General features: G+C 45.4%; 2 protein-coding genes across 16 annotated transcripts in view; both read left to right on the forward strand.

The window, feature by feature from the left end:
- LOC309619735 (uncharacterized protein) overlaps positions 1-23,485 on the forward strand; it is a 329,240-nt gene that overhangs the window by 302,113 nt on the left and 3,642 nt on the right. The gene's annotated exons all lie outside the window — the stretch shown is intronic.
- The window catches only part of ZNF596 (zinc finger protein 596), a 292,573-nt gene that overhangs the window by 258,318 nt on the left and 10,770 nt on the right, over positions 1-23,485 (forward strand). For 11 of the 15 annotated variants that reach the window (XM_082375299.1, XM_082375298.1, XM_082375302.1 and 8 more), the window contains exon 1: positions 20,376-20,448. The exons of 1 other annotated variant lie outside the window; for it this stretch is intronic. The gene's annotated coding sequence lies outside the window, so the exon portion shown is untranslated. 3 more of the 15 variants (XM_082375295.1, XM_082375288.1, XM_082375296.1) reach the window with 3 other exon arrangements.

Consider the following 23,485-nt stretch of genomic DNA (forward strand, 5'->3'; position numbering starts at 1 on the left):
AATACTCTAGATGGGATCAATAGCAGAATAACTGAGGCAGAAGAACGGATAAGTGACCTGTAAGACAGAATGGTGGAATTCACTGCTGCGGAACAGAATAAAGAAAAGAGAATGAAAAGAACTGAGGACAGTCTCAGAGACCTCTGGGACAACATTAAATGCACCAACATTCGAATTATAGGGGTCCCAGAAGAAGAAGAGAAAAAGAAAGGGACTGAGAAAATATCTTAAGAGATTATAGTGGAAAACTTCCCTAATATGGGAAAGGAAATAGTCACTCAAGTCCAGGAAGAGCAGAGAGTCCCATACAGGATAAATCCAAGGAGAAACACGCCAAGACACATATTAATCAAACTATCAAAAATTAAATACAAAGAAAAAATATTAAAAGCAGCAAGGGAAAAGGAACAAATAACATACAAGGAAATGCCCATAAGGTTAACAGCTGATCTTTCAGCAGAAACTCTGCAAGCCAGAAGGGAGGGGCAGGACATACTTAAAGTGATGAAAGGGAAAAACCTACAACCAAGATTACTCGACCCAGCAAGGATCTCATTCAGATTCAATGGAGAAATTAAAACCTTTACAGACAAGCAAAAGCTAAGATAATTCAGCACCACCAAACCAGCTTTACAACAAATGCTAAAGGAACTTCTCTAGGCAGGAAACACAAGAGAAGGAAAAGACCTACAATAACAAACGCAAAACAATTAAGAAAATGGTAATAGGAACATACATATCGATAATTACCTTAAATGTAAATGGATTAAATGCTCCCACCAAAAGACACAGACTGGCTGAATGGATACAAAAACAAGACCCATCTATATGCTGTCCACAAGAGACCCACTTCAGACCTAGAGACACTTACAGACTGAAAGTGAGGGGATGGAAAAAGATATTCCATGCAAATGGAAATCAAAAGAAAGCTGGAGTAGCAATTCTCATATCAGACAAAATAGACTTTAAAATAAAGACTATTATTACAAGAGACAAAGAAGAAAACTATATAATGATCAAGGGATCAATCCAAGAGGAAGATATAACAATTGTAAATATTTATGCACCCAACATAGGAGCACCTCAATACATAAGGCAAATACTAACAGCCATAAAAGGGGAAATCGACAGTAACACAATCATAGTAGGGGACTTTAACACCCCACTTTCACCAATGGACAGATCATCCAAAATGAAAATAAATAAGGAAACACAAGCTTTAAATGATACATTAAACAAGATGGACTTAATTGATATTTATAGGACATTCCACCCAAAAACAGCAGAATACACATTTTTCTCAAGTGCTCATGCGACATTCTCCAGGATAGATCATATCTTGGGTCACAAATCAAGCCTTGGTAAATTTAAGAAAATTGAAATCGTATCAAGTATCTTTTCCGACCACAACGCTATGAGACTAGATATCAATTACAGGAAAAGATCTGTAAAAAATACAAACACATGGAGGCTACACAATACACTACTTAATAACGAAGTGATCACTGAAGAAATCAAAGGGGAAATCAAAAAATACCTAGAAACAAATGACAATGGAGACACGACGACCGAAAACCTATGGGATGCAGCAAAAGCAGTGCTAAGAGGGAAGTTTATAGCAATACAAGCCTACATCAAGAAACAGGAAACATCTCGAATAAACAACCTAACCTTGCACCTAAAGCAATTAGAGAAAGAAGAGCAAAAAAACCCCAAAGCTAGCAGAAGGAAAGAAATCATAAAGATCAGATCAGAAATAAATGAAAAAGAAATGAAGGAAACAATAGCAAAAATCAATGAAACTAAAAGCTGGTTCTTCAAGAAGATAAACAAAATTGATAAACCATTAGCCAGACTCATCAAGAGAAAAAGGGAGAAGACTCAAATCAATAGAATTAGAAATGAAAAAGGAGAAGTAACCACTGACACTGCAGAAATACAAACGATCATGAGAGATTACTACAAGCAACTCTATGCCAATAAAATGGACAACCTGGAAGAAATGGACAGATTCTTAGAAATGCACAACGTACCGAGACTGAACCAGGAAGAAATAGAAAATATGAACAGACCAATCACAAGCATTGAAATTGAAACTGTGATTAAAAATCTTCCAACAAACAAAAGCCCAGGACCAGATGGCTTCACAGGCGAATTCTATCAAACATTTAGAGAAGAGCTAACACCTATCCTTCTCAAACTCTTCCAAAATATTGCAGAGGGAGGAACACTCCCCAACTCATTCTACGAGGCTACCATCACCCTGATACCAAAACCAGACAAAGATGTCACAAAGAAAGAGAACTACAGGCCAATATCACTGATGAACATAGATGCAAAAATCCTCAACAAAATACTCGCAAACAGAATCCAACAGCACATTAAAAGGATCATACACCATGATCAAGTGGGGTTTATCCCAGGAATGCAAGGATTCTTCAATATATGCAAATCAATCAATGTGATACATCATATTAACAAACTGAAGGAGAAAAACCATATGATCATATCAACAGATGCAGAGAAAGCTTTTGACAAAATTCAAAACCCATTTATGATAAAAGCCCTGCAGAAAGCAGGCATAGAGGGAACTTTCCTCAACATAATAAAGGCCATATATGACAAACCCACAGCCAACATCGTCCTCAATGGTGAAAAACTGAAACCATTTCCACTAAGATCAGGAACAAGATAAGGTTGCCCACTCTCACCACTATTATTCAACATAGTTTTGGAAGTGTTAGCCACAGCAATCAGAGAAGAAAAAGAAATAAAAGGAATCCAAATGGGAAAAGAAGAAGTAAAGCTGTCACTGTTTGCAGATGACATGATACTATACATAGAGAATCCTAAAAATGCCACCAGAAAACTACTAGTGCTAATCAATGAATTTGGTAAAGTAGCAGGATACAAAATTAATGCACAGAAATCTCTTGCATTCCTATACACTAATGATGAAAAATCTGAAAGTGAAATTAAGAAAACACTCCCATTTACCATTGCAACAAAAAGAATAAAATATCTAGGAATAAACCTACCTAAGGAGACAAAAGACCTGTATGCAGAAAATTATAGGACACTGATGAAAGAAATTAAAGATGATACAAATAGATGGAGAGATATACCATGTTCTTGGATTGGAAGAATCAACATTGTGAAAATGATTCTACTACCCAAAGCAATCTACAGATTCAATGCAATCCCTATCAAACTACCACTGGCATTTTTCACAGAACTAGAACAAAAAATTTCACAATTTGTATGGAGACACAAAAGACCCCGAATAGCCAAAGCAATCTTGAGAATGAAAAATGGAGCTGGAGGCATCAGGCTCCCTGACTTCAGACTATATTACAAAGCTACAGTAATCAAGACAGTTTGGTACTGGCACAAAAAGAGAAATATAGATCAATGGAACAGGATAGAAAGCCCAGAGATAAACCCACGCACATATGGTCACCTTATCTTTGATAAAGGAGGCAAGCATATACAGTGGAGAAAAGACAGCCTCTTCAATAAGTGGTGCTGGGAAAACTGGACAGGTACATGTAAAAGTATGAAATTAGAACACTCCCTGAGACCATACACAAAAATAAACTCAAAATGGATTAAAGACCTAAGTGTAAAGCCAGACACTATCAAACTCTTAGAGGAAAACATAGGCAGAACACTCTATGACATACATCACAGCAAGATCCTTTTTGACCCACCTCCTAGAGAAATGGAAATAAAAACACAAATAAACAAATGGGACCTAATGAAACTTAAAAGCTTTTGCACAGCAAAGGAAACCATAAACAAGACCAAAAGACAACCCTCAGAATGGGAGAAAATATTTGCAAATGAAGCAACTGACAAAGGATTAATCTCCAAGATTTACAAGCAGCTCATGCAGCTCAATAACAAAAAAACGAACAACCCAATCCAAAAATGGGCAGAAGACCTAAACAGACATTTCTCCAAAGAAGATATATAGATGGCCAACAGACACATGAAAGAATGCTCAACATCATTAATCATTAGAGAAATGCAAATCAAAACTACAATGAGGTATCATCTCACACCGGTCAGAATGGCCATCATCAAAAAATCTACAAACAATAAATGCTGGAGAGGGTGTGGAGAAAAGGGAACACTCTTGCACTGTTGGTGGGAATGTAAACTGATACAGCCACTATGGAGAACAGTATGGAGGTTCCTTAAAAAACTAAAAATAGAACTACCATACGACCCAGCAATCCCACTACTGGGCATATACCCTGAGAAAACCATAATTCAAAAAGAGTCATGTACCAAAATGTTCATTGCAGCTCTATTTACAATAGCCAGGACATGGAAGCAACCTAAGTGTCCATCATCGGATGAATGGATAAAGAAGATGTGGCACATATATACAATGGAATATTACTCAGCCATAAAAAGAAATGAAATGGAGGTATTTGTAATGAGGTGGATGGAGTTAGAGTCTGTCATACAGAGTGAAGTAAGTCAGAAAGAGAAAAACAAATACAGTATGCTAACACATATATATGGAATCTAAGGGAAAAAAAAAAGGTCATGAAGAACCTAGTGGCAAGATGGGAATAAAGACACAGACCTACTAAAGAATGGACCTGAGGATATGGGGAGGGGGAGAGTTGAGATGTGACAGGGTGAGAGAGTGTCATGGACATATATACACTACCAAATGTAAAATAGATAGCTAGTGGGAAGCAGCCGCATAGCACAGGGAGATCAGCTGGGTGCTTTGTGACCGCCTGGGGGGGTGGGATGGGGAGGGTGGGAGGGAGGGAGATGCGGGAGGGAGGAGATATGGGGATATATGTATATGTATAGCTGATTCATTTTGTTATAAAGCAGAAACTAACACACCATTGTGAAGCAATTATACTTCAATAAAGATGTTTAAAAAAAAAAAAAAAAACGAAGGTAACTCTCACACAGGCTACAATGTGGATGAACCCTGAAGTCATTATGCTAAGTGAAACAAGCCAAACACAAAAGGACAAACATTCTATGATTTCACTTGTATGAGGTATCCAGAGAAGTCAAATTCAAAGACAAAGTAGAATAAGGTTGCCAGGGGTTGAGGGGAGTTAGTGTTTAATGGTTACAGTTTCACTTCGGGAAAATGAAAAGATACTGGAGATGAATGGTGAGGATATTTTTACAACAATGCAAATGTAGTTAACTGTATACTTTAAATGATTTAGATTACAAACGTTATGTGTTTTTAATCACAATGAAAAAAAAATGATACACATTACAACATGGATAAACACTGAAAACATCCCAAATGAAAGAAGCCATACAGAAAAAGCCACCCAGATCATACTCATCTTGTACACTTTAAATCCATGAAGGTTTTTAAAATGAGGAAAAGCCCCAGTGATGGTTCCAGAAAAACAAAACTGGATGAGAATGGAAAAAGACATTTCCACAAAGTTGGGGCAGCTGGTGAAAGCTGAAGTGGTCCTGTGGATAGAATGATAATGGGTAAACCATAATTATCCCTCATTTTGGGGTTACGTGCTGGTTCCCTGGGAGAGTGGCCCTATTTAGGGTAAAACATATTGCAGTATTTGGTGTGAACGTAGAAAACTTTGTACTGCTATTTAAAGTTTGAACAGTTGAAATTTACTAAAAAATAAATCACTTTTCAATACAACCATGTCAATAACATGCCAGAAAATCAGAGATGACATCAAACATTGCTACCCAGACCAAATTCGACCACAGTGGCGATGCGAATCGCGCTTGTAGGAGCCCACATGGTATTAAGAGGCACTGTGGGAAGATAATATTAGGAGCCACTATGTCTTGGGTGCTGTGGATGACCTGGAGGTAGTTGAAACAGTGGGCTTTCTGAATTCTAGTTTTCCACATAAAACCACCAAAAGACTGTCAGAACTAAAAAAATGAATTCAGTAAAACTGCAGGATCATTTGTGATTCTATACACTGATAATAAACAATCAGAAAGAGACATTAAGGAAACAATTCCATTTACAATTGCATCCCTCAAAAAAACTAGGAATAAATTTAACCTAGGACTTGAAAGACTTGCATCCTGAAAACTCTAACACATTGATGAAAGAAACTGAACAGACACAGAAAAATGGAAACGTATCCCATGCTCATGGGTGAAAATATTATTAAAATGTCCATTCTACCTAAAGCAACGTACACATTCACACAATCACTACCAAAATTTCCATGACATTTCACAGAAAAAAAACAAACAATCTTAACATTTGTGTGGAGCCACAAAGGACCCAGAAGAGCCAAACTGACGCTGAGAAAGGAGAACAAGCTAGAGGCATCTCGCTCCCTGACTTGACACTTCATTACGAAGCTCCAGTCCCAAAAAAGTGTGGAATTGGCCCAAAAACAGGCACACAGACCAGAGGAACAGAACAGGGAGCCCAGAAATAAACCTACAGGTATGTGATCAGTTAATTCACAAGAAAGGAGCCAAGAACATACGCAGGGGATAGGACAGTCCCCTCAATAAACGGTGCTGGGAAAACCAGACGCCACACGCCAAAGAAAAACACTGCACTCTGTCTACACCACACACAAAAGGGGCCAAAAACCCAGTTTTCCACATCAAGCCCTTCCTGTCCTGGGTCCTCTGAAGACAGACCCCCTCAGCGGTCAGCCACGCCCAGGAATCTTCTCCCCACTTTTCCTCACCTTCTCCCTCAGCGGCATCACCTCCCGGCAGGTCCTGAGGAGACCAGGCTCCTGTCAGCGTGGACTCGGCCCATGTTATCCGGAAGCTGAAGCCCCAGCGGGTGCTGAGGAGACCGGGCTCCCGTAGGTGTGGACTCAACCCCAAGTTGTCCTGAAGCCCAGGCCGTCAGCACGGACTCGGCCCCAAGTGTTGCAGAAGCCGAAGCCACATCGGGTGCTGAGGAGACTGGGCTCCCGTCAGCTGTGCGCGGAGCCAAGTCAGCCGGCAGGACGCGTTCCCGCGGAGGGTCAGGGAGGCGGGCTCACGTTCCCTGCCAGCCAATGGGAGTGTGCAGACCAAGCCGCCCTCACCGTTCAGCGGAGACCCCGCCCCCTGAGAGCAGTTCTGCTGAATCCATTAAACTGGAAATTCAAACCGAAATAGAACCGAATATCCAAAATAGTTAATGAACAATTAACTTGAAACGGTAGGGAATGAAATAAATGTAGAGACCAAATTCACTCAAATTTATTAACAGGCACTTAAAATTCAAAACTATCAAACTTATAGAGATAAACATAGAAAATCTACATGACCTTGGGTTTGGTCTGTAGATTATGAGCTTTGAGTTTTAACACACAATACAAAAAGCCAATCCACAAAAGAAAAAAGTAATATTGTGGACTTTATAAAATTAAAGATTTCTATGCTGAAAGACCTTATTCAGAAAATCAAAAGACAAACCACAAACTGGGAGAAAAATATTCGCAAAACTTGTATCTGATAAAGGATTTGGACTCAAAATATAGAAAGATCTCTAAAACAATCCCATAAAAAAATGGGTAAGGATCTGAACAGACACCCAGCCAAAAAAAGATATACAGATAGTAAAAGTCATACAAAAACATGGTCAACATAATATACCGTTAGGGAATTACAAATTACAAATTAAAATGAGATATCACAGCACACCTCTTAGGACTGCTAAACTCCAAAAATATGACAATACCGATTGCTAGAAGGTGAGGAACAAAAGGAACTCTCCCTGCTTACCGGTGGAATGCATGTACAGCCACTTTGTAAGACAGTTTGGCAGCTTTTTCTAAAGCTAAACAAGTCTTACCTTGGGATCCAACAATTGTACTTCCAGTATTTAGGCAACTGCTTTGAAAATCTATGTCAAAATGCAAACATGGATGCAATTATGCACAGCAGCTCTACTCATAATGGCTAAAAACTTGAAGAAATCAGAATGTCCTTCAATAGATGAATGCATAAGCAAATTGGGGTACACCCATGTCAAGGCGAGTGGAATATGCCACCCTAAAATACACCTCTCTGGCATAAGAATGATTTTGGTCTGCTTTAAAAACAAACAAAAAGGACTTCCCTGATGGCGCAGTGGTTGAGAATCTGCCTGCTAATGCAGGGGACACGGGTTCGAGCCCTGGTCTGGGAAGATCCCACATGCCGCGGAGCAACTAGGCCCGTGAGCCACAACTAGTAAGCCTGCGTGCGTGTCTGGAGCCTGTGCTCCGCAACAAGAGAGGCCACGATAGTGAGAGGCCCGCGCACCGCGATGAAGAGTGGCCCCCGCTTGCCGCAGCTAGAGGAAGCCCTCGCACAGAAACGAAGACCCAACACAGCCAAATAAATAAATAAATAAATAAATAAATAATTAAAAACAAAAACAAAAAAAAAAACACAAAGAATCTCAGAAAACTGAGATTGCCCTTTTGTGAAGGACATTTACAACAGAGAAATCTCCATTTGTAAGAGTATGTCCCTCTTTGCACCAGAAATAGAAGGATAATTAAATCTCAAGTAATTCTTATCAATGGAGAAGTCCTGACTTAAATCTGCAAACAATCATACCCTTGTTTACTGTGCTTTGCGTGGTAACCTGCCATAACCGGCTTCCCCCCTTCCCCAAAATCTTTCTTCTGTTTTTAGCTGAAGATGGTATTTAAGGTGATGGCTTTGGTCATTTCAGGGAGTGACTCAGTTTTCCTTGGTATCTCCCCTGTATTCAGAAGGTATACATGTTATCAAACTTCTGTTTTTCTCCTGGTAATCTGTCTTTTATTAAGGGTGGGGGGAGTCTCAACCAAGAACCCAGAAGGACAGAGTGAAAATTGTTTTTCCTCCCATACATATGCATGGAATACTACTCAACAGCAGAAAGGAATGAACCATCAACCTATGGAAAGACATGGATAAATCCTCAGTATATACTGCTAAGTGAAAGTGTCCAGTCTGAGGAGGCTGCACACAGTATGACCCCATTGATGACATTCTGGGAAAGGCAAAGCTACGTAAGTAATAAGCAGATCACTTCACTGGTTTGAAGTGATACTTCAGGATACCTGTCACTATGCATTTGTCTAAGCCCACAGATTTGTGTAGCCCAAGGTCAATCATAATCTATTCAAATTTAGTTATTTAGGGTGTAAGAGTGCCACAGGGTGGAATACACAATGCAACAGCATCTAACTGCATTAGAAATGCATGGAAAAAACCTCACTGTAGGGGATGGGGTATAAGGTGCTGACCTAAGTTACTTTTGGAAATGAACAAAATCTGTAGACTAAAGGCAAAATGGACCGTACATAAACAGTGGGCTTTATTTTATGAAGTTCTTTCCAGAGTGTAGTAGCTAACAATTATGAAAACTTTGCACATGTAATCTGAAGAGGAGAAATGAATTGATAAATGGCAGATGGTGGGAGCCAGGCACCTCACTGTGGGAGTGGGAAGTTACAGATAGCAAAGGAACAAGAGAATGAGGCTGAGCCCCTGATGGCCACCCCTTTTTGGCTCTGAGTTGCTTCCAACAGGACCGCAGTCACCTGCACGTAGTCTGCTGTGACCTACCTGCCCCCATTGGCCTTTCCTCTCCCTCCCTGGGATGATTCCAGTGACATTTCCAGCCCGGACCCCTCTCCTAGGCCAGATGCATCTGTCCAGCCACCGCTTCCCCATCTCACCTTGGGGGCTAACAGGCCCCCTCAGAGGACTGTGATCCTGCAGCTCCCCACACCCAGGAGCAGCCCCACCTTCCCAGGTTGCCGAGCCCAGACACCAGGTGTAACCGAGCAGGATCCTATGGGGCCTTCCCAGGACAGACCCCTCCCCCATATCCTCTGCTGTAGCTCCTCTCTGAAGTACCTGGATAATAGTATCTGATGCACGCTTCCTGGGTTGTTTTACAGATGCTAAAACCACCACCAAGTGGAAGAAATTAAATACTTGATGATCATGAACACGTAGCCCCAGAGCTACTGGTGCCTAAGAATTTATAATGTTAACCACCTGTTACCTCTCCATCAACCAATCAGAGAATTGTGTGCCAGCTGATCATATACCCTGCGAACCCCTCCTCCCTCACCAGGCCTTTAAAATGCTTTGCTGAAACCCTTCAGGGAGTTTGGGGTTTTAGAGCACAAGCCACCCGTCCTCCTTGTATTGGCACTTTTACAACGAACGCTGCACTTTCCTTCACCACAGCCGGTGTCAGTAGGTTGGCTTTACTGCACTCGGGCAAGCGGACCCAAGTTCGGTTCAATAACACTGGGGTTTCCCAGTCTCCCCCTTCCTTGTGCCCCAGTGGCTGTCAGCTCCTCCTCCAGAGTCTGTGGCCAGTCCCCACACTAATTCCCCTCTACACCCACAGCCCTGGCCCTAGCCCGATCTTGTGCCTGATTTCTCCATCAGGCCCTGACAAAGCTCCCCACCCCACGGTGCGTCTCACATCCCACCCCAATGTGGTCTTTCTGAAGCACAAACAAGACCTTGACTCTCTCCCTTGTGTGATCCCCCGAAGGTTCTCCCTCATTTGCTGGAGTGTCTGGTGGGGGAGGCGTCCCCCATGGCCCTGAGAGTCCCCGACATCCCCACCAGGCTGCCGGTTCCTAGGTTCCCTGACACCGAGCACCTCAGCAGGCCAGAAGACCCCGGGGGCCAACAGGCCCCTCAGAGGACTGTGATCCCGCTGCCCCCCACCTCCCCTGCTTGCTGAGCCCAGACACCTGGTGTAACCGAGCCGGACCCTATGGGGCCTTCCCGGCACAGACCCAGAACTGCTCACGTCAAGAGGGAGCCGGCACTGCCGCTGCCTGATCGAAGGGAGCGGAGAAGGCTTCCCCAGCTGGGACACAAACACTGCAGGAGTGGTCTCTCCCTCGGCCATCACATCACCCCCGTGGGACTTGAGGAAAGGAGGGACCGAGGCACATGTTAGTTCCTAAGCAGGATGGTGTGGGCTCAGTCGTGTCCCCCAAAATTCACATGCTTAATCCCTAACCCCCAGGACCCCAGGATGTGGCTGTATTTGGAGATGAGTTTTTAAAGAAGTGATCAAGGTAAAATGCAGTCACTATGGTGGATCCTAGTCCAATAGGACTGGTGTCCTACAAGAAGAGATTAGGACACAGATAGGCACGGGGGAGACCATGTGAGGATACGGGGGGAAGATGGCTGTCTACACGCCAAGGAGAGAGAGGTCTCAGGAGAAACCAGCCTGCAGACACCTTGATCTCAGACAGCATCCAGGACTGGGAGATGTCTGTTGTTTAAGCTGCCCTGTCTGTGGTGTTTGTTATGGCAGCCCCGAGCAGACTCACACACAGGGTAACTCAGGGCTCAGACTGGACAGAGCCCACTCTCCATTCCCCCTGTATGTGAGTTCCAGGAGCCTCAGGAACTGAGGAGGGGGGTCCCTGAGGAGAGGCACAAGATACAAGACCTTAGGCACAACACGACTGCATTCACATTAAACGTGCCTGAACTACACTCACACAAGATGGTTTTGTCCTGTATATACACCCACACTGGCACCTTCAGTCTGAACTGCAGACCTTTGGCTTCACCACCTCCACTGAGAGCATTAGCTTCACCTGCTGTGAACCACCTCCTATAGGATTTCCAGAACCACAAAGCATCGAAGAGCTCATGCTAATGTGTAATCACATTTCATTAGCCCACAGGGACTGTGGGCTAGTGTCCTGGCAACTCTGCCACAGCAGAGCTGCCCAGCTGCTCACCAAAACCTGTTTTCATTTTTCTTGCTCACGGCTACCCTGCGCCTCCCAGCAATCCCACTCCTTGCAGCTGGGACCACCAAAATGTCTGTGGCACTGTGTCTCATGTTACCAAGGGGAAGGGGTGGAGGTGGTGAGGGCCTTGGCCAGCCTGCACCCTAGGATGGGGGGCATGGTGCCCACGTGGTCACCCCACCCTGCTGGTTGGACCCCTCACCCGGAAGCAAGGAGAAGAAACAAGGTGGACACAGCCTGGGCCCTGGCATCCACCTGCCCTGGACTTTCGCATGAAGGGGACAGAGACACTTTGAGCTTCAGCCCATTTTGGGGGGGACACTTTGTTCCAGTAACAAACATTTGCCCTAAAAGCCGAAGTGCTTTACAAAGCCCTCCCCAACTGTAACAGAAAGTAAGGCTTAATTTTATCACACTTTTCTCAGACCATAGCCCAGGATGAGACCACCACTCTGGTAACGGTGCTTCAGAGCAGCCCCTTTAAAAGATCCCTGGAGTTCAGCTCCCCGAGCTCTGCCTTAAAGGGGAAGGTTCCTTGAAAACCTTGACAAACCTGCTTGGTTTCCTTGACAACAAAGTTTCACAATCTCCCGAACTCTTCTCCTTCAAACATTCCTATTCTAGGCTTGATGAGCCTAAAGTGACAGTGCCATCATCACATGCCAGAAAGCAATTCCTCCAAGCCCATAGTTATTGGTTACATGACTGTAACCTACTGATGATGAAATCCCAGAAGAGCCAGCTTTGCAAGGTAACCACTTCTGCACTTGGCACTAGGTCCCTTTCCACGGGCAGGATGGAGTGGCTGCTTTCACGGGCCCCGTGGTGGAAGAACTCACCTTCTGATGAAGCCAGGCCTTGATACTTTCCAGGTGATTCCAGGGTTCTCATTCTCCCCAGACCCCCACCCACATGGCTGCTGTCTGTGCCAGTCTATACGGGACCTTAGTAATCTCCTAAAATGAGGATTATTTTATACACAGATAATGGGTTGAATGGTGGCCCCAAAAGATGGTGGCCCCCAAGAACACATGAACAGGTCCATATCTGGGAAAACGGTCTTTGTAGATGTAGTTAAGGATCTCGAGGTGAGGCCATCTTGGGTTAGGGTGGCCCTCAATCCAATTGACAAAGTCCTTATAAGAGACAAAAGAGGAGAGACAGACACAGAGGAGAAGCCACGTGAAGACGGAGGCAGTGATGGGAGGGATGCAGCTCCAAGCCTGGGGACGCCTGGAACCCCCAGACTGGAAAAGGCAGGAAGAACCCTGTCCTGGAGCCTCTGGAGGGACTTCGCCCTACAACACCTTGATCTCAGATGTCTGGTCTCCAGGACTGGGGGAGGATGAATTCCCGTTGATTTAAACCACCCAGCTTGTGGTCATTTGTTACAAAAGCCACAGAACAGTCACACAGACCCTGCTTGGTAGGATCCTGGAAGTGTGGGTCTCACTAAAGGCCGACAGAGGCTGGATTGCAGAACCCTTAGAGTCAGCATTGGGCCCCCAGAAACCCTAAAGCAGTGGCTGGACACCAGAATGTTGAGGGGTCAGTCAGAAGCCCATCCCTAAGGGTGCCGGCTGCACACGGTCTCCCCAGGTCCTTACACCTGTACATGGGGGGGAAGGTACCTCAATCCTGATTGAGGATATTTAATGTCACCATTCACGTTGCTAATTAAGAACCCGCCAGTTACACAGATGAAAACCCAATCAGGACACTTACTACACCAATGAACAATTCTGAAGATGGTCGGAGGTGGGGAATTGTCTAACATGCAGCCAGCAGTCCCCACAAGGAGGGTCCTCATTGGAAAGCTCGTGGGCCCTGCGGAGGCGTCTCTGAGTAAACAGTAGCTGAACCCCAGGCCAGCTGCTCCTGAGCTTTATCCACCCTTCCCAGGGAAGCAGACCTAAATACATGCAAGGACCTTACAGGCTGGAGGAAAGGGCTTGGAGCCACGCGAGTGACAGCACGCTTGCTGAATTGGCTCCTGCAGGCCATGTGGGATGGTCCTGGCCCAGAGCCTCTTTGGAAAGCTTTCCATTTACCTACCTGAGTTACCCCTGCTGTCCTGGCTCCGACTTCTTTTTTTCTTGCTTCCTCACCTCTGCCTGGGGAGAACTTTCAACAGCATGTACAGGAGACACACCTTCTTCCTTAGCAGGTGGCAACTCCTATAGGCAGTCCAGCAGAGGCCCACTTAGGCCGGGACACCCACAAGGCCGTGGCCGCTCACTCCCTCCCACCAGCCCAGCCCAGCCCCGCGGCTGCTGATGGAGCAGACAGTATGGCGTCAGGCACAGCTGCAGGGGATCTTGATGCCTGGAGGGGGCCGGGGGTGGGGGTTATATTGACCTCAACCCAGGCACACCTGGGGAGGGCTGGCCGGCCGGGTCAGGCTGCCCAGATCAGCCAATCCTCGCCCATCAGGGGCTCATACTTGCAGAAAATGGGCCTTGCTGAACCGGCCAGGTCCAAGGAACAGGTGTAGGGTTCTGAGAGTCAGGATAGACAAGGGGTTGCAGCTCTGGCTTGTTTTCTAATCATTTTAACTGGCCCATGAGTAGGAAACAACTTCAAGAAGACCCTCCCCACACAAGAGAAATCTGGAAGTCAGGGAGAGGAGGGGTGGTGGGTGGAGACAGAGGCCTGGTTCCCCGGCTGCAGTGGAAGCCTCTGGAAGACCTGGCGGAGGGAGGCCGCAGAGAGTGAAGCCCAAGGTCACAGACCTGTCCAGGAGCTGCTGTTTGTTAGTTCAGATCCTGCTCTGAGGTGCTCAGGCTGGGGGTGCTCTGCAACAAGGGCTATGGGCACGGTTCCTGTGTGCTGAGCCCTGCCAGGGTGCCTGCCCAGGTGAGCTCCATATTCTGGGAAGGGCCTGCCCATGAGAGCCCCGTGGGCTGGGAGGGGCATGTGAATAAGCGTCCTGGCTTTGCAGGCAGCACAGCTGCTTAGCAACTCCCCCGTGAGTGGTGCTGGGGTGAGATGAGAGCCAAGAGCTACTGCGGGCCCCCTGACCCCCTGCCTCCCTGCCTGGGCCCGTCCAGAGTGATGAGGTCAGTAGGTGGGTGCTGGCCTCTGTGCTGCATGAGGGGAGCCCCACGGGTACCTCTTGTTTCTTCCACCTGACACCACGGAGGCCTCCCCCGGACAGAACAGACAGCCTGCCTGGGGCAGGTGGGAGCTCCTGGTGACCCTGCAGGGGACACGGAAGGGAAGGACCAGGCAGGATAGGAGTGGGTGCCCAGGTGGAGCCGTGGGGTGGGGACCGAGGGGGCATTTCTGGGTCTAAGCTGGGAGTGGACAAGCAGGTGGTGAGTGTGACCCAGGAAAGCTGGCCTGGTGACGTGAGGCTGAACCCACTTCAGGGTGACAAGCCTCCCGAGTGACTGCCCCGCCAAAAAAAAGGATTGTGAGACGAATCCTGTTAAAAGGTTTTGTAACGTGAATCTGCTGAAGGGAAGGTTTTGCAAAGTGAATCCCCCTAAGAGGAGGCTCTGTGAGCTGTCCCCTCAGAGGGGACACGTGGAACCTGCCGGGTGTGGGCAGTCACCCTGGGCGGCTGGTGGGTTCAGACCCCACTCTGGGGCCTCACCTTGTGCTTTGCCTAATAACCTTCCTTAACTGGGTACCCCCTTCCCCCAACATCTTTCTTCTGTTTTTAGCTGAAGATGGCACTCAAGGTGATGGCTTGGGGCCATTTCAGAGAGTGACTCAGTTTTCCTGGGTATCTCTCAAGTATACAAGAAGTATACACGCTATTAAACTTCTGTTTTTTCTCACTTATTACAGGAGGGCCTAAGCCAAGAACCTAGAAAGGTATAGGGAAAATTATTTTTCATCCTTCCCCATGCAGTTGAGTACTATGCAGCAATAGCAAGGAATGGACCATCAACCCATGCAAAGACATGGATGAATTTTATGTATGCATTGCCAAGTGAAAGAATCCACTCTGAAGAGGCTACACAGTGTGACCAATTTACACAACATTCTGGAAAAGGCAAAACTACACAGAGGGTAAACAGTTCATGGGGTGGGGGTGGGGGTGGGGTAGAAGTATTCCATGCAATTCTTTACTGATACACACCACTATGCGTTTGTCAAAACCCAGAGATTTTTTTCCAGCCCAATGAATAAGGTAGGACATCCAGTTGGTGTCAGAGTATCGGTCGTTGGTGTGGGAAAAACTGCATGCACACCACAAGTTCATTTGTGAGGCTTGAGAAACACCAGCCACAGTTCTCAAAGGTTATTAATCCCCTGCAGAATGTGAAAATGAGAATTAATCAGTGGCCTTTCCTCTCTAGTCAGTGATGGACACCAGGACTCTGCATGTTTGACAAGTGCACCAGGGATCCTTATGAGTGAAACTTGTGAAAGCATGGCTGACAAGATAAGGACCAGTTCTTAACATGGCTCAAATCTCATCAGGTATGGCCAGAGGGGTCATTTCAGTGTTACTCATATTTCCCTTGAACAGAAGCACCAGCATTTCCTTTATGGGACACATGCTGGTCTGCTTTACTGTCTTGTCCACACATGGCCTTTTTACTGGAACCTCCTTTTCATTCCCAACTTTGCCCTCCTGGACTTTATCTCATTCTACAGCAGTCTGCTTACTTAGGCAGTCTCCTTCTGAAGAAAAAAAAAAAGAAGAAGACTTTTTTTTTCTAAATTCAATGTATGGCTTGCAAAGTGAAGTAAGCACCAACCTCTATGGGAAATACCCTAAGAGACTTAAGGGCATGAGGCTACCTGGGATCCACAGAACTGTCCCAAGGCCTCTGTCCAATTAAGTGACACTCAGAAAGTGATCAGGGGATGCGTAGAGGTGTCTCACTTAGGGTCCAGGGATTAACTACCAGTCCTCCAAGCTCCCTGTATCTCCCCTTTCCCATATTACATAGTCTGAGGTTCCCGCCTCCTAGGTTTGGGGACATGCATCTGTGCATATCATGGGAAAAGACTACCCGGGGCAGCAGAAGAGGGAATGCTGAGAAAAAGACAGAAACTCTGCTCATGACTGCTTAAACCTGGGAATTCTTGAGCTCTGGTTTTAGGTACAGAGGCATTTACAGAAAGAGCTCTTCAATGCAATTAGAGGGGTAAGCTGAGCTCGGGGGACATGAACTCAGCCCTAGAGACCTGGAGGAGCAGTGAGCAGAGCTGCTCTCCCTCCTCTGTATGAAACCCAGGGTAGTTCCAGTTCTACTGCCTAAGAGAAAGATATCTTCCAAAATTTAAATTGATTTTGGTTCACATGTTAATATGAAATAAATGTTAAACTTGGAGAAGATGGTATTTGTTCTATCAACCAAAAAATAATGCAGGAGGCTGCAAACAACAAAAGAGTTTATTTTGGAGGGGTCTTAAGAATTGCAATTCAGGAGACACAGACTTGGTAACCCCACAGGAGTGTTCAGGAGAACAGCAAGAGTCAGGGGCTTATAAAGACAAAAAGCCACAAGGTTGTTAAAACTTGCCTGGTGAGAACTGTAATTAATGCTGATGCGAGTCAGAAAATATTTGTCCTTGGGAATCACAAGTTGTTTTAGGGTAGGGGTGCAATACGTAGATAGGCTGTCATGAGTTTCTGGCAGATGTTCTGGATGACTTCATCAGGTCAAAAGGTCAGATTCCATCCAGGCTGAGAGATGCATTAGGTCACACTTCCTTAAGGGTCTCCAGGCTCCATTTTAGAGAACTCTCTCAGCAATACTGACTCCATTTTGATTTTCCTTTCACAGTTCTGGGAAAATCAGAAGTGTGTCTTCTTTTGGAAAAATCTCTGTAGCATGAATAATTGGGATCTGATCTTGCCAAATTCTAGCCAGCATGAACTTCAAATTTTCCAAAATAAATAAATAGATAGATATTAACTTAAAACATTCTTTTTCTATTATTTATCTATTTTATATGTATTAGTGTATATATGTCAATCCCAATCTCCCAATTCAGCCCACCCACCACCCCCACTCGCTTTCCCCCCTTGGTGTCCATACGTTTATTCTCTACATCTGTGTCTCTATTTCTGCTTTGCAAACCAGTTCATCTGTACCATTTTTCTAGATTCCACATATATGTGTTAATATACGATGTTTGTTTTTCTCTTTCTGACTTACTTCACTCTGTATGACAGTCTCTAGGTCCATCCACATCTCTACAAATGACCCAATTTCGTTCCTTTTTATGGCTAATATTCCATTGTATATATGTACCACATCTGCTTTATCCATTTGTCTGTTGATGGGCATTTAGGCTGCTTCCATGACCTGGCTATTGTAAATAGTGCTGCAATGAACATTGGGGTGCATGTGTCTTTTTGAATTATTGTTTTCTCTGGGTATATGCCCAGTAGTGGGATTGCAGGGTCATAAGGTAATTCTATTTTCAGTTTTTTAAGACACATCCATGCTGTTCTCCATAGTGGCTGTATCAATTTACATTCCCACCAACGGTACAAGAAGGTTCGCTTTTCTCCACACCCTCTCCAGCATTTGTTGTTTGTAGATTTTCTGATGATGTCCATTCTAACCGGTGTGAGGTGATACCTCATTATAGTTTTGATTTGCACTTCTCTAATAAGTAGTGATGTTGAGCAGCTTTTCATGTGCCTCTTAGCCATCTGTATGTCTTCTTTGGACAAATGTCTATTTAGGTCTTCTGCCATTTTTTGATTGGGTTGAAGACAAACATTCTTTGCTTGACCAAACTTTAGGCTCCTAAAGCTTCTCTTATGCCCATCTATGCACTTCCTTGTAAAATCCAGTTTTAGCAAGAATACTGCTAAGTCAGTTCAGCCAGAATCCACCACCCTCGCTATCTGCTCTGGTTCCTCATTCTCTACTATTCCACAGGTGATGTCTGATCACCATGGAGTATCTTCTGAAAGAAACCTGCTCATCAGTTTAGCCAGAATTCCCCTTACCCATGATGTTTCCTCTTAGTAATTTTCTATCCACTGACCCCCCCGACCCTGCTCGTTGGCTATAAATTCCCACTTCATCCTGTATTTGGAGTGCAGCCCAATCTCTCTCACCCAATACAAAATCCCACTGCAGTGGTTCCTATACCAGTTGTGGAGATAGCCCACCCCCAGAATAAAATCTTCCTTACGATGCTTTGTCGAGGAACATTCAATTAACTGTCAAGTTAAGAAGAAAACTTGATAGTTAATTGAATTAAGAAGAAAAAAGGGAATTTTTTTTTAACCAAACTGAGGATTATAAGCCGGGAAGCAGATTCTCAGAAAGCTCTGAGAACTGTTCTGCCTGTTAGAACTCTAGGACATAGTCAAATACATTTCTGAGACAAAGGATCATATATCAAAATGACACACTGATATTTTACAGAAGTTCACCAAGGATACATAGTCCAGGTGAGCCCATACAAAGCAAGCTGCAAGTCATCATTACCCCCTACAGAGCTGGGAAAGAACATTATTATTTTAAGAATTTACATTGCGGGCTTCCCTGGTGGCACAGTGGTTGAGAATCTGCCTGCCAATGCAGGGGACATGGGTTTGAGCCCTGGTCTGGGAAGATCCCACATGCTTCGGAGCAACCAGGCCCGTGAGCCACAATTACTGAGCCTGTGCGTCTGGAGCCCGTGCTCCGCAACAGGAGAGGCCGCGATAGTGAGAGGCCCGTGCACCGCGATGAAGAGTGGCCCCCGCTTGCCGCAACTAGAGAAAGCCCTCGCACAGAAACGAAGACCCAACACAGCCATAAATAAATAAAAATAAATAAATAAAAATTAAAAAAAAAAAGAAGTTACATTGCTAGCTTAAGAAGAAAGAAAAAAAAATTGATCTTTATGGTTGAGCAGGCACCCCCATCTTTGAGGAGCTCTGGTTAACGTGTAATGCAGATGCACACAGCACATTATGGAGGGAGGAGGTCCAAACACAGAAAATTTTATGTTTAATTTTTTTCTTGTCCCGCCTTAAAATATAAATTTATTTCATCAGCTTTAACAAGTATCACTGAAGTTTTTTCTTTAACACAAACATTCTTTCAGATAGCTGGGGAATTATAGATAAGGAAAATGGGAAAATATTTAGAAATTAATGACAAATTATGGGATGCCATCCACGCTTGGCCCCATGAAGTCCCCGATACTGAGCCCAGGGCTGCGTCTCTAGTGAACAGGGAGCAGAAATGGAAATAACGTTCGCTCTGGTTTCCATCGCCAGCACAGACAATTCCAGCCCTTGCTAAACTGAATAACCCATTCCAAGCGCAGGAACCACAGACGTTGTTCGGGATCCCACCACGGCCCACTTGGACCCAGCGAGGTCCCCGCCCGAAGCCGAGTCGCGCCCAGAGCACTCGCAGGACACGAGTCTCCAGGCGCGAAAGGGGATTTCGACCTAAACCATTTTCAACATGTTAACAGGGAAACATCCCAGCATTCACTACGGAAGGCCTCACAGCTCTAAGCTCGTACCTGGAGTTGTCCGAAACATTTAACTTGAAGCCCCGAGGAAGCAGCCCGGCTCCCCGGACACCAGACGAATCAAACGCACCCAAACGCTGAGACTGGAGGTGTGTCTGGGCGGGGTAGGGGCCGACCCGGAAACGGCCTGGGGCGGGGCGGGAAGGCTCAGGCCTCGCCCACGCTGCTCCGCCCCGCCTCTCCCTGACTAAGGCCCCGCCCCGCGTGCGTAATTTCCTGCCGACGCGGAAGCGGATTTCGGGAGCGAAGGTCCCCTCGGGTGAGTGAGCCCCTGGGCTCTGAGAATCAGAGCTGCGCTCCACAGCCCCCTCCCGACCGCATCCTTCACACGCAGGTTCCGGGGTCCCCGTTCTCGCCCCTCCGGCCCGCGTCGCCTTGAGACTCGGGATGCTGGGCGCTCGGCTGCCGGGTCCGAGTCCGCGTCCGTTTCCGGTCAAAATCGCTCCGAGGCCGTCCCCGTCAGGCCTTTCTGCCTTCGGTCTCTTCACCGTCTCCCGGCCCGACCCGCGCCGTGTCAGGTCCCCACTCGCGACGTGGACTCTTCGCCCTTCGCGCCCCGCATCGCCCCTCTCGGCCCCTCAGGGCAGCCCGGGACGCCGCGCCCTCCCGCGGCCCTGGGACTCCGCAGACCCCAGTGTTCTCCTGAGACCAGCTGCCCATCCTGGGCCTCCTGCGGCCGGGCCCTGCCGCTCGCTGCCCTTCGCGGTCACCGCCTCAGAAAGGCCCTAGAGCCCCGGGCTGGGGGCAGGGGACCAGTCCTGTGCAGTGACACCCCGTGTCCTTCTGTCCCAAATCCTATCCGCTGGCGATACCGGCCAACGTGTGTCCACATTCCCGATGTCTCACGGGAAAGTGTGCTCTTCTGGGCAGAGCATCTTTGTTCCACCCCTGTGGATGTCGAGTGGGCGGGGGAGGATGAGACAGAACAAGGAGACCGATGGAGTAAAGGAGAGTGAGGACTTGAAAAGTAAAATAGAGGAGGGAGGTAGGTGGGTGCAATGGAATTGGAAAGACAAAATACAGGTGAAAAAGAAAGTGACCTGGGCAAGAAGCAGTATGGTACATGAAAACAGACAAAAAGGAGATCAAGAGGGAGATGGCCAAGGACAGAGTAGATGAGGGGAATTTCACCAACAGTAGCGGTTGGGGAAAGTAGAAGGATAGATTACAAATTCATTAGATTTTTTTTTCATTTTGAAATTACTTTTCTTTTTAAATGTATTGTGTCAGATTCAGATCATGAGGCCTCAGTGCTTTTCCTGTCTTTATTGTATACTAAAAGCATTCTTTAGTGCTTAGTAAAGAAGTTTTACACTATTTTTCAGTGCAGTTGGTAGGGATATTGATGATTTTTGTCTTAAAAGTCAAAACCAGGTAGTTTAAGCAGGTAGTCCAGTATTCAACAGCATCCTTTCTTCTGTATGTGACTTTTTAATTTATTGGTCTGTGAGCTAGTTTCCAACTAAGTATATGCTCTTTCCAAATTCCCTTTGTTTTTTTGTTTTGCAAATATTGAACGATAGGCTGGATGGTTCTAGAACTTTGTTCTCACAGATCTCATTTGTTCATGATGAATACATTATTAAGAGCTATTTCCACAGCTGAACTTTTGTGTTTTCCAATGCCGATAATTAAGTGTTCTTAATATTATATTTTTTGATATATTCATGGAAATGTATATTTTTATATTTATTATGGAAAAGAGAAATTAAATGATTTTAATCAGTATGATTAAAAACATGACAGAGAACTTGCCCTTGCTCGGGAGAATTAAATATTATCTGGAATCTTTAGGGGCAGGGGTGAGAATGGTAAGCCTTGCCACTATCCAGTCCAGACCACCCCATGCCTGTGAGGCCAGTAATGGTTACTCTCTCCTGTTGACATCTCTTCCTGCCCCCAAACACACACACATAGTACAAAGGCAGCTGGTAGGGAAAGACCAAGATTTTTTAAACTAAGCACAGAGCAAAGGTATTTCTCCAATGAGGAGATGACACTTGGCTCTGGGAAGGGAGCTTGGAGGAGAAAGGGCAGTGCAGTTTGGATGTTAAGGAATGGAAGAGAGCCTGGGGAGCTCAGGAATAGGAGAAAAGGAGACCTCTGCCCATCCTTACTTGGGGATCCTGTGCTCAGCAGGTACTAGAAGACACTGTGAGGATGGTGACTTGAAAGGGAGGGTCACACCAACTCACATTCCCATATCTGCCATGTGATGTGTGGGCTTTACAGTATAGAAGGGTGTATGGAGTAAAGGGCAGAGAAACTTAGCTGTTGGTCTCCATGTAGGGGTTTATCGTCCCTGCTCCCTGATAGTTCAGCAGACAGCAGAGGACTATTTTTTCCAAATGTTGAATTTCTCCCTACATATGTGGTTGTGGCCAGGAAGGGGATAAGTTATTTGAAGACCTGAATGGCACATTCTCAACACTCAGGAGTGACTTCTTGCCTGAGAAAGACACTCAGAGGAGGAAGAAGATGAGGAGTCAGGAATAAATCTTTATCTGGAAAAGGTCATATTATCTGTTGATTGTTCTGTCCTCTCCTTCCTGAAATGCTGTTTTTTAGGACGTGCTAAAATCTGACTCTCAGATATCCTGCCTAACACATTTCCTCACTCACTGATGGCCTCTCCTGTCTCCAGACCAATTCTATCTCACTGTCAACCAGTGACATGGAACTTGTGAAGTGGCTCCATTTGGGGGATCATTATGAGAAATGCTGCATGCCCAGACATTGATTAGAGACAAGGACTGGGCACCATAGTGTCAGTAAGATTTGCCAGTAGGGATTGCATAGTGACCAGATCTGGATGTACTATAGACCAAGATTAAAGAAACTGCACACATTAGTACTGAATTAATGTCAGGAATACCTAAAAAATCATGGAGAAGGGGAAATTTGTTCTACCTGATTTTGTAATACATTTGAAGCTTAACAAAGTGAAGCTGTGTATTTGGCCTCAAAATATTAATGATTTGCAATAGAAGGGAGAGATTAGAAACTTAGCCATGACAAATTAAGGTGGCATTTCATCCACATCATGTAGTATATTTTATTCCGTAATTGTTTAAAAATAGAATCAACCCAAATGTCTAACAGTAAGAGGATTTTAACACTGTTCACATCACATCCGTCCCAGGGAGACCTTGGTGTTGATGGATTTGTAAAGAATTGACGTTTCTGCAGATATTTGAGGGTTCCTCCTCTTTGGGTATGTTGGGGTTTCATTGCTGGGCCAAGAGATGGTACGTTTCATTTTGTAATAGATTCTGGCACGATCCCCCGTACACACA

Source organism: Balaenoptera borealis (genome assembly GCF_965194805.1).
Source record: "Balaenoptera borealis genome assembly, chromosome: 21".
Taxonomy (NCBI): domain Eukaryota; kingdom Metazoa; phylum Chordata; class Mammalia; order Artiodactyla; family Balaenopteridae; genus Balaenoptera; species Balaenoptera borealis.